The sequence below is a fragment of the Colossoma macropomum genome, unplaced genomic scaffold (assembly GCF_904425465.1).
Source record: "Colossoma macropomum unplaced genomic scaffold, Colossoma_macropomum, whole genome shotgun sequence".
Taxonomy (NCBI): domain Eukaryota; kingdom Metazoa; phylum Chordata; class Actinopteri; order Characiformes; family Serrasalmidae; genus Colossoma; species Colossoma macropomum.
Genome location: NW_023494806.1, coordinates 19,506,660 through 19,518,930, shown reverse-complemented (window position 1 = coordinate 19,518,930; position 12,271 = coordinate 19,506,660). Strand labels below are relative to the sequence as shown.

Sequence of the window (12,271 nt, the reverse complement as noted above, 5' to 3'; positions counted from 1 at the left end):
TTTTTTTTGTTTGTTTTTTTGTTTTTGTTTTTGCAATGATTGTATTTACTTTGGTACAGTTCTTTGCTTGGTTTTCCTTACTCTTTAAAGGATTTAAATACTCTCTGTTCATGAACACATGTTCATAAACACAAACAAGAGATTCACTTGTTTTGTATCTCCGGACCAACAGAGATTTATTCCGGAATGATTTTAAACAATCATATAACAAGCACAAACACAGTCCCTCTCTCTAAATTCTCTTTCTTGCTAAAAGGTTTTACCATGTATGAGACATTTGAAAAGGATTTAAGCTATAGTGATGGCTTTCATTGTAAAACCAATTTGAAGTTAAAGCAAAGTATAACACAAATTCTTATATTCAACATCCTCCTTTGTTGATGTGCAAATCTTTTGTTTTTCAGCTTGGAAAAGCTTGAGTCAGCTTATTTGCTAATCTGTTTTTAGCTGTAGATTCACTAGTAATATAGTAATTTACTATTAACTGTCAAAAAATAACTATTTTGGTCGTTTCAGTAGAGAGGTTCTTGTGCAGTTGTGTTGGAATTAAGTTGGGTGGGACTTTGCTGGAAGAAGCTGATGTGAAATGTTTCCTCCTACCATTCAGAATTAGCCAACCCACACAAACCAAAGCCTCTAGTTGTGCCTGGACCGCTACAAACTGCATCGCATTTTGAGTATTCTGCCTAAAAACTCCTTAATTATGGTGGAATGTCTGTAATGCACAGCCCCTCCTAGCTAACTATATTAATCCAGTGCTCACTTTGCAAAAGATTAGTTTAACTGTTTCACTCTGACTTAAAATTCTCAAAAATATGTTATCAAAAACATTGGCTGTGTACTCTTTTCAATAACATGCACATGACTTGCCAGAATTATCTTGTATAATTTCAAAAAGTGCACCAGTGCTTTTAACAATAGAACTTTAGAGCCCAGTCTACTGAACAAAATTTAGTTGGTACCAAATGAATTTGACATTTAGAGTTTGTGGGGAATTCTTTTTCTAGCTAGGGTGGTTCAGTACTATGCTCCATTAGCAGATGGTGCTTTAACCTGAGAGGCTTAAGCTGATCCTCTGTGTTTATCAACCCATATTATTAATTCAGCATGCAGTTTTGCAAAATGGGTTCATATGAAACCTAAAGTATGTAAAACTGTCATAATCAGAATGTGGGCATACTTTTTTAGGACCAGTTAATTTTGCCATACATTTCTAATCTCTGTCTATATGTGGAATGAAACTTGTGACACATTTGTTTCTTCTTCATAATCTATATTTAACAATTCAGTAGCATTTAAAACTGCTCAACGTCAAACCATTATTTTCTGTCTGTCTGCATGACAAAGCCATGCCATGCCAGTCTATTAGCACATGCCACTTTGGCTGGGTGTTGTCTAGTGGCACTTTATTGATTATATATACATGTATAGGGTCCATACAAACAGGCAATGGTCTTGCAATTGTAGAACTACACATTGCTCCTACATTGTAAATGGACCTGATAAAATAGAATAGGGATGGGAATATACTTCATTTAGATTTCTCTCTTAAGAATTTCTAGGGATGCCAATAATTGTGGCACATATAGATTTAAGAAACATTTTCATGACAAGATTTTCTTTTTATTCCAATCATTATACCCTGAATAAAGATTTTTTTTAATAATATTGATCAAAAAGCTAAGTAATTTAAAAAAAATCCATCATAGGGTCTTCACACTATGGGGGTCTTCAGAAACACTGCTATTGATTGTTATGTATGGGCATAAAGTATATCATGCCGTATCTAAGCTAAAAGTCAAAACTGAGTGGAATTTTACCCAAGACAGTGCCTTTGTGCCTTAAGTGACTTTAAACATTTAAAGCTTGCACTTGAGTTTTGAGTGGCTGTATTACTGTTACTGGTATTCTTGTTTTTAAATGGATATTAAAATTGAATGGGCTAAGAATAGTGTGCAGCATGGTGAAGCCGATACCATGTAACATTGTGTTGACATTAACTCTCATTTTTTATCATTGCTAGATGCTGTGACAAGACCCAGAGACTGGAGTCCAGGTGGCACAATGTGAGTAGTGTTTTATTTCAAACCCAGTATAGTAAATTAATTCTTTTTTCACCTTAAATCAGAAATTTTGTTGTGGTCTATTTATTGCATGCTGTAAATGCAAAAGAAATATTTTATAAAATAGTAATCACCATTCACATGGAAGCGGGTATGGGAAACCATTAAACAGGCTTCAGTGGCATCCAACTATTGCTTACTTAGAGCACAAAAAAAGTAAATGCAAATTCTATCTGTGCAGTTAAGGTATACTTGCACTCAACTCTTCTAAAAAATTCACTTCTGTTTAAACAGTTGATAACATACTTTGAATAGTAAAATATTTTTATTAACTAAACATTTATGTGGCCTATTCTTTTGAACAAACACTCCTAAATGAAAAATGAACAGCAGTGCAATATACTGCTTTTTTAAATTACTAGGCTATGTGTTCCTGTTAAAAAAGTTCACTTTAATGGTAACCAGTTCACCACATGTAGTTACATTTAACATGTTATAGCAGTAGGCTGTATAAAAAAAAAAACATTGGGGTGAACAAATCTAGAGCAACACAGCGTATCAGCTAATTATTTAGATCATGCAGATAACTGAAGTGCGGAACATGCATGGCAATCTGTTGCGGCCAATATGTAAAAAAAATTGGGTGGCATATATCATTATACATCAGAGGAGTTTGGCCCAGATTAGTTTTATTTTCTAAGGATGTATTGATTCAAAGAATTCATAAATCAATTTTATATGATACGGTGGTATTTTGATTCAATACACCTTTTGATGCAGCAAAAATAAAGACTGCCTGAAAATCTGTCTTAACATGAAAATTTCCATTTTCTCTTCATTAAAGCATTCAACATTTAAAAGTACAATATTTTAGCTACAAGCTAATATGTTAGCCTTAAGCTAATATACACTCTTGACATGTGTGCTTTTCCTTCCTGCTCTCAATTTTGAGGTAAAGAAGAAGCAACTTTTTTACTGTGAGCTTGCTTGTTACAGTTTTTGCAAAGCATTGTTATTTCTAGGCTTCTTCTTCTTATTCGTCTTATTGTTCTTCCAGGATCAATAAGTCAAGAACTACTTAACATAGAAACTTTGTTAAAAATGGATTGTGTAGGTCTTGTAAATGGCACAATGGCTATGATATTTTTTAACACTTTGTACTTTAAGATATTAAAGAAAACCTAGTAATTTTTTACCTTAGTCTTATAGTGAGCCATTGTGGCATTATAAATCAGGTTTAAACTTGCTTGAACATGTTTTTACTGTCATATGCACCAATTTAAGTCTCCCTTTATATCTGTCCCTCTCAACATAACTGAAGCACTCAGAGTCTCCATAACCACTTTCCACTCTGTCTGTCTGTATCTATCTATCTATCTATCTATCTATCTATCTATCTATCTATCTATCTATCTATCTGAGTGTATTATTTGAAACCAATGCCTACTGAATTGTGAGGCTTGATATTGAATAGGCTGAATGATGGGGAGAGGTAAAGCCATCTTACGTACACAGAGAGCAAGGCCAGTTATATCCAGTCACAGATGGCTGTGCCATGGCTGAGGATCAAATCTCCCAATGAAAGAGCCAATGATTCAGTTATTAGTCTAAGACCTAATTTGTGAGTTCAGACCACACCTTCATGATGTGGTGGTAGTATGAGGAAGAATTGATTGAGAGAGGGGGGAGAACTCTGAGAACTTGGGCTAGAGTTCTGGGCAGCTTCTGCCTGTAGCTAGAAGGCCAGATCCCCAAAAGGCTCCAGGATGAACTCAAAAGCTGTTGAAGTCTAGGACTGAGTGATCTTCACATGATGAGAAGAGCTGGTTCTGAAATAACAACTGTAGCAGCTTGGGTAGAAAACTTGGTAGGACTGTATGCCAGCGGAATATGGAGGAGCTGGATTCAGAATGAGATTGGTCAGACGGTCTAGCATTTGGGTATCTGAGGCATGGTATGGTTAGGTAGAGAAGTTTAGTCAAGGCAGAAAAGAGGTCTAGTAACATGCGCCCCTTGTATGGTGTTGGAGTAAGTAGTTTGCTATCAAGGATGTAAGGTGAGAAGAAAAATGGAGCAGGTTTTGCTGCTTAACAGACATCCGGGTCTGAACCCCTGATGAGTGAGCCAAGGGCGACAGTGGCAAGGGAAAACTCCCAGTGAGGAAGAAACCTTGAGAGAAACCAAGGCTCAAACAGGGGAACCCATCCTCCTCTGGTCAACACCGGATTGTGAAGATTGTGTTAAATATGGCAGGCAAATTGGTTGGACTGGGAATAAAGCAGATTACATCCTGAATGAAATTAACATGAAGCAGGAATGGCTGTTAGAGGTAGCTGGTCCATACGAGGGTTGATGGGCTTGATGACTGAGGCAACTGGATGATTCTCTGGCCAAACAACTGGAGGTTGTTTAATTATAACATTGGATGAGAAATCACTTGATTGCTTGCTTGGAGTTTAAGCCCCCAAAAACTGACAATGGTGAAAGGACATTGCTCCCAGGACAGAGCTGAACGGGATGAGAGTAAAGGCAACAGCATGAGAGGAGTCAAATCAGCGGTGGCCGAAGAACAGTCAAAGAGACTAGGAAAGTAGCAGGATACAGGCAGTATTTTCGAACGAACCGATAATAGTTCAGTCAGAGAGAAAAATAAAGAAATGGAACTGAGGCAATATAAGGCTCATCCAAGACGGAGCTGATCTGAGGTGAAGCCGAGGTAAGACAGCGATGAGCCGTGGGACTGACTGTGTTGGAACCAAACCTAGTTGGAGCTGATCTCAGATGGAGCTGAGTGAAGCCACAAACAAGATGCAGGACTGAGCTGCATAGGAGCTGATCTGAGATGGAGCCAAGTGGAATCCGAAACAAGTTGCAAAGCTGACTGTATGGGAACTAATCCAAGATGGAGCATAGTCGAGACAGAAATAAGCTGCAGAGCAGAGTTGTTCTGGAGCCGATCCAAGATGGAGTGAGGAGTTGCAGAGCTGAGACACATTGGAGCTGAACAAGGAGTTGAACTTGAGTTGAAGCCAGGATGAGATGGAGCCATGAAGAGTCAGAAAGGAGTTGCCGAGCTGGGTGGCAGGAGCCGATCCGAGATAGAGCGGGCTGAGATAGAGCTATGTAGATTCAGAAAGGAGTTGCAGAGCTGGGATGCTGGAGCTGAACCAAGACAGAGCCGATCCCAGATGGAGCAGAGTGGAGAGACTAGTCGCAAAACAGACACATCAGAGCTGAACCAGGAAGGAGTTGAACTTGAGATGAGAAGGGAGTTGCAGAGCCGGGTTGCAGGAGATGATCTGGGATGGAGTGGGCTGCGATGGAGCTTGGTTACAGGAGCCAGTCTGAGATAGAGTGGGCTGAGATGGAGCCATGTAGTGTCAGAAGGGAGTTGCAGAGCTGGGTTGCAGGAGCTAATCCGAGATGAAGCCGATCCAAGATGGAGCTGAATGGAGTGAGGAGTCGCAGAGCTGAGACACATCAGAGCTGATCCAGGAAGAAGTTGAACTTGAGATGAGAAGGGAGTTACAGAGCTGGGTTGTGGGAGCTGATCCAAGATGGAGCGGGCTGAGATGGCGCTGGGTTGCAGGAGCCAATCCAAGATGGAGGGGGCTGAGATGGAGCCGTGTAGAGTCAGAAAGGAGTTGCAAAGCTGGGTTGCAGGTGCTGATCTGAGATGGAGCTGGGTTGCAGGTGCTGATCTGAGATGGAGCTGGGTGGAGATGGACCCATGTGGACTCAGAAGGGAGTTGCAGGAGCTGATCCAAGATGGATTGGGCTGAGATGGAGCCGAGATTGGATGGAGGCTTTAGATAGGGGGATGAAAGGGGTGGGAGTGGGAACGAAAGGATGATTGGGTGAAAGTGTGTGAGAGAGAGAGGCTGGGATGATGAGGGAAGGGGGAGGGATGATAAAAGGAAGGGGGAGGGGTGATAAAGGCAAAGGATGAAGAAGGCAAGGGACGAAAACGGGTGGAAGTGAGATGGAAAAAAAAGATCCCATAGAAAGGGGGAGGTGCTTGGATCAGTAGATTGAGCATGTAACATTAAATAACGTAACACTACATGGAATAGAAGGTAAGGAAATTAAGTGGCTCTATCCACATTACGGGCGGCACGGAGTTTGCCTGTTCTCCCCGTGTCTGCGTGGGTTTTCTCCGGGTACTCCGGTTTCCTCCCACAGTCCAAAAAACATGCAGTCAGGCCAATTGGACATGCTAAATTGCCCCTAGGTGTGAGTGTGCGTGTGAGACTGTGTATGTCTGTCTGTCTGCCCTGCGATGGACTGGCGACCTGTCCAGGGTGTATCCTGCCTTCCGCCCAATGACAGCTGGGATAGGCTCCTGCACCCCACCGCGACCCAGAAGGAAAAGCGGTTTAGATGATGTATGTATGTATATCCACATTACATTACAGTGGCAGTGAGGACATTACGATAAGATTGAATGAGTCAGTCCCCATTAAGAACATACACAGCAGAATAAAATTAGCAAAGTATGCAGGAAGCAGGAAAACAGACGTACGAACAGCGAAAAAGGCTTAACAAAATAAAGCATTGCGTCCAGCTGAGTAGATGCAAGACGTGACAGGAAGTTTGGCCTCATGCTAGCGAGAAAAGAGGAGAATACAAGGGAGGTGGAAAGACATGGGCAAGAGAGAGGAGAACTGGTGGCTAGTGGAACGGGTTGGAATGGCGTGAAGGGGTGACGGACGTCATGTAGAATATAGGTAGGCGTCGTGACGAAATCGCGTAGGGCGAGCGTGGTGCAGTCACGTGGTCTGCGCAGCCGCGCGAGCTGAGGGTCAAATAATGGCGCCAAAAGCAGGTTTGTTTAGCTCCGCCCGAAGCCGAGACAGAGCGGAATACATCAGCATGGAAGACGCGATCCGTCCATCAGGGCTCGCCAGTGAGCAGACATGGTCCAGAGAAGGGTGCAGTTTGGATAAAGCTCGTGGAGGCCGAGGGCAGGAGCGGAGGAATGCGTGCCGTCGAGGCTTCAAGCACCGGAGCCGGGCAGGGAGACTGCGCGTGGTCCGGGAAACGAGATCCGAGATCGGAGGCTCGCCAGCCAGAGCAGCGGGTACGATGAAAATAGATTCTTTGGGATGCGGACTGGTCTGTATCTGCATAAGGAGCAGGCTGACGGCCGAAGGAAACTCACATGAGAGAATAGAGGTCTGTGCCAGAGTGGCTCGCAGCTGCACCAGCGTCACACAGCTGATTGCGAACACGTCGTCACGGGAACGGAGGGTGAGGATGTGAATTTATAGGGCGTTAGATTGAAAGAAGGAGGAGTTTCAGCCATGCTCCTCCCCTCAAACTTCAGTTATAACATAACTACATTTATTCGGTACCAATGTGAATTATTCTGGAGCTGCTATAATACTACTATGTAAAGTATGTAGTTATGAGAGTGAAAAGAGGAAGTCTTGATCCCTGAGTCAAGAGAAATGTTGACATGGTGAATGTGTTGACACGATGGATGAAACTAGGGTTCTAAATAGGTTATCATTGCTCCATTGTTCTGAACTAATTAGGAAAACACCATAGAAATGTTTTTCGGAGCACTTATGGAGGCACAGGTAAATGGTTAAACTGGGATTTCTGTGTGAGAACTTCTAAGAACCCATTTGAAATCCTACCACTTGTCCAGAAAAAAAGATAAGTGTATTCTTGAAATTGCTCTATATTGCTGCTGCTTAGCTAATGTCGCCATAAGCATTGTCACCCAACTTGCCACCATGCCATAATGAAGTCGTTTATGCATGTTCAGATGAAGCTGAGATTGTGGAATTTAGCAAATCCCTAGGTATAAACAGTAGATTGCTTTATTTTGTTAGTGGGTCACAATAATTTGGCTAGGTGGCTATCATTAGCAAGAAATAATTTAAGCAACATAAATATCCAGGATTTCTACAAAAAAGGTGATGGCATAACAAAAATGTGAGGAATACATGGAAGGGCCATTTAAAAAAAATAAAACTGGAAATTGTATAATCTGCAAAATGCTCACAATGCTGCTGTAATTAACAATAAACTGCCCTAATTCTGATTGATGGGAGGAAAACTTGATGTCAGCAGCAGAAGAAAAAGATTAATAAAATAAGTTAACAGTTCCATCCAGCTTGCCATCTTCATCTAGGCCATTAGTTCCAACTGGAGCTGCTAACAACCTAGTTATTCTGTGGGCTACATAGTGCATGAATAAAACCTCGACAAATCATGTAGCCACTTTTATAATGGTTGCGTATTTCTGTTTTCAGTGTCTCTGTGAAATACAATTGAGGTTCTCTTAGTTTTCTTTTTGTCTTATGTTTAAATATTTTTGGTTTGTTTATAGATTTTTTTATCTTGAATATCTTTTTTAAAGATATTTTAGTTTTAGATTTAGACCATTAGACCTTTAGAAAGCAAGAAAATGACATTACAGAGCATCAACTTAATCAGCTGTGAAAATGCTTTGATGTCCAATGCGAAGGGTTTGTGGTCATTATGAAAGGAAGCCCATGAAAACTTGACAAAGCAGATAAAGCTGAATAAAATACAGGTCCATGCTGGATTGAGTAAAATGATAATACATAGTCTATGGTAGATCTATTTTACTTTGCTTTAAAAATACCTATTTTATATAATTACCACAGTTGTAATCATGCTAATAATAATAATAATAATTATAATTATAATAATGTTCTAAACTGTGGGTGAACTAGCTTGGCAATATTTACCGTGCCAAGAAAAAATTCTGATTGGATCATTTTTCTTTTGGGCATTTAAAAATTGGCAGTTTCCAACAAAAGCTAAATACAGAAGCAAAAGTCTTTGGAATAAAAATGAACTAAAAATTCAAGGTTAATTTATTACTAGATATTACTAGAGCTTCTCTGAAGAGTACTATCCATTCCCTTCTGGGAAAAAAAATTGGCTGACATAATAATGGTAATATGGTTTAGAGAATTACAAATCAACATAAATAGTTCTGGGTTGTGCACACTGAGCAGCCATACACTAGTGCTAAAAAAATAACTAACTTGATTAAAAAAAAAGCCATATGATGGAAAAATGAATTTTCAGTGCTTTTTTGAGTTTACTGTAGTAAAAACATGCCATTCACTCCCTAGTCCGTACAGTCAATAGGGGAAGTAAGCTTCAAAATAGCCTATTTTTAATCATGTCATATCATATCATGTGATATCACAGCCATGAACACTCTTACACATGACCACCTATTTAGCCTACAGGAGTTTAGCTCCCCCTTTCACATTGCCCTTCTTAAGTTTTTCTCCCTGAACAGGTTTTAGTCAGGTACACTTGAGTGTAGAACCACATGAGGAAAATACATTATGAAACGTTTAAAATAAAAGTCCAAAATAAAAAGTTTTCAAAGGCATTGATTGATGAATGATTTAGTTAAAAGTGAAATTTTGGATAGCTTGTTAATTAGCGTATTTGTTCATTGCTGATTTGATTGTAGCTGCCACTGTTACTGAAAGATAACAGGTGCTCCATATAGTTTTATTCAGTCTCCAGTTGATTTTGGTTGGGTTCAGATCAGGATCAGACAGAGTCGGGTTTAGGTTCAGAACTCAGTGCTGTGAGTCAGGTCTAATTAAAACTACACATTTCATAGTCTTCCAAAGGATCCAAGCATTCAAAAGAAAGTGACTGAAGTTTATTTTTCCAAGGTCCATGAGGATTTCAGTTTAAATTTAACAGTTTATTCCAAATTTCAGCCCAGACTGCCTTTTGAATAAGGCACAATATATAGCAGCCAATATGAGCAGAGGTTGTTTACATATATGAATTTTAAAGACAGTTACAAAAGAATCTTGTATTTAGTGCATACAATGACACAAGTGACAAGTCAGAAAAAAAAATTAAATGTAAAATATGATCCCTTTTAACTATAATAACAGTAAGGGAATCAATAATGATAATGATATTCATGATAATGAATAATATTTCATGGCTATGACAAACTATTGCCTAAAAGTCTTGCCAACGTGATAAACCTTATGCTTTTGCACACTGAGCTGGTAATAAAAAGAAAACATCACTTTGAACTTGAGAATAGTCAGTCCTGTGTTTTAGCACACATACAGCGCCCTTGTTTGTGTCATTCACTTCACATGGAAAAAATTTCAGGACTTTGACATAATCAAAATGTTTAATAGGCGAAGTCATGAGGCCTAGGGTTTCATTTTGTAATAGTTTTGTTATCTAATAGACTTAAATTACACTATTATTACACTGTAATGGGTATTAATCATGCAAATTGAAGTATGTTCAGTAATACAGGTAATGGAGATCCGTTGTTTATTTTTTCAAGTTACCCTGTTACTTACATCTCCCCACTTAACATTCAAAATGTACAGTACATTGCAGTTAATTGGTGCATTGATTTTTCTAAAAATATGAAATGATTATGTGGTCCTCAGTTATTTTCCATTTCTTGGGCTATTTCTGTGAGTTACATAAGGTCTTTTCTCCCTGTTGCACAGATCTCACTTCTGAGCCATCTGCCTTTGACTGTAGCCATTGCGTGGATGCTGAGAAGCTACCCACAATGTTGAAATTCTTATTTATGGCCAGTGCATGTTGTCCAGAACCTTATGTTGTCCAGAACCTTAGGGAAATTGTTTAGCCACTTAATTTTTAGCAACAGAAGCTACCCTTTCAGATGAGCTAATGCTCAAGCCAACGCTGGAGCTAGTGAGAAAACATTATTTTCACAAAATTTGACTGGCAACCAGTGTAGGGTTGATACATGCAAAGTTTCTTGCTTGAATATGAGCACATTATTAACCATAACCACCTAAACCATTTTTAGGGTCATATGAAGATATTTTGAATACTGTCCATGATTGCAGTGAAGTTTGCAGTTCAAGAAGAGAAAGCATGGCTGTTTTGTGACCTCTAAGTGAAATGTGTTTGACGGAAGCTAAATAAATTAAACATAGCGGATTTTGCTGCTGAGTTTGATATGTGTTTACTGTGCAGATGGAATAAGAATAAACACTGCTTAAGGAAAATTGCAACAGGTCTTTATATGGAAGAACTACTGAACAGTATTTAATGAATGAGTGACTTGTCAAAAAGTTGTGAGTAAGTGGGTAGCTTAAGATGACTTTAAAGTGTGATTTGTTTTAATAGGACATAGGCAAGCTTTGTGCTCCCCCAGGCACCACAGCAGTTTTTTGTCAAAATTCAAAAGTTATGCAAATATTCTTATTCTGTGACAACTTCTTAACATTATATGAAGTGTTTTTTTTTTAAGTTGTGTGCATTTTTGGACTCTGTGTCTAGAAAACAAAAAAGTTCTATTCCCAAGGTCAAACTCTAACTTGGTTCTATAAAGTTCTATCTGCGAGCCAGTCGGCACTTCGAATACACGCAAGAGGACCAGTCAGGTTCTGCTTCTTTGTCATGTCGCCGCTCTGCTCAGTGACTATGGGAAATGTTTATAAAGCTTTATGAAACATGAAAACATTGCTGAAACTCTGCCTGTCTTTTTGCAAAAAAAAAAGTCTTTTGTCTTACATTTTATAAATATTAGGCTTTGAAGGTAAGTAAATAGTGAACATTTGAATGGATGGGTTCTTAATTACAACTTAAACATGAATTTCATTCATTAATCCATCTTTTTTTTTCTTTCTCCCAGTATAAGACATTTTGATGCATTAGAGTCACATTTCTGATATAAAAAAAACCTTATACTGCTTTTTACTGACCTGCTACACTTACTTGCTGGGACAGTTTATTACAGTAGCTAGTTGCTGTCTGACCTAAAGGAAACATAGACTAATGGTTCTTAAAACAGACCTCTGCACTGGACAAAATATTTAGGACTGATCTTTATACTTAATCTATCAAACAATGTTTTTTTTTTTGATTAAGGAAAAGATGATTTGTCCTAAAAGAAATAAATGTCATAGAAAGCAATAAATTTAACGTTCTGATAATGTAGACATTTTGCAACACTAATTTGATGTTTGTGTCAGGTGTGTGTCATTGTCGTCTATAAAAGAGACTTGCTCTACATATCAGTTTTGCTGTTTGGAATCAGAACGCAGATAGAACCTTATAATTCCAAGGGGAGGACTAGGTAACAAATTCAATGGTAACATGATGTACAAAATGCCTGAAATGTCACATGTTTAGCCAGCAATGACTTTAGGGTTTTCAGGTTGCCTGCTGAAAAAAGGCCAAAA

The 12,271-nt window shown here is 39.0% G+C and overlaps 1 protein-coding gene across 3 annotated transcripts in view; it reads left to right on the top strand.

Moving 5' to 3' along the window:
- Positions 1-12,271, top strand: part of LOC118827213 (membrane-associated phosphatidylinositol transfer protein 2-like) — a 91,157-nt gene that overhangs the window by 18,840 nt on the left and 60,046 nt on the right. For all 3 annotated transcript variants that reach the window (XM_036598497.1, XM_036598496.1, XM_036598498.1), the window contains exon 2: positions 2,024-2,066. The gene's annotated coding sequence lies outside the window, so the exon portion shown is untranslated. The remainder of the gene's footprint in view (positions 1-2,023; positions 2,067-12,271) is intronic.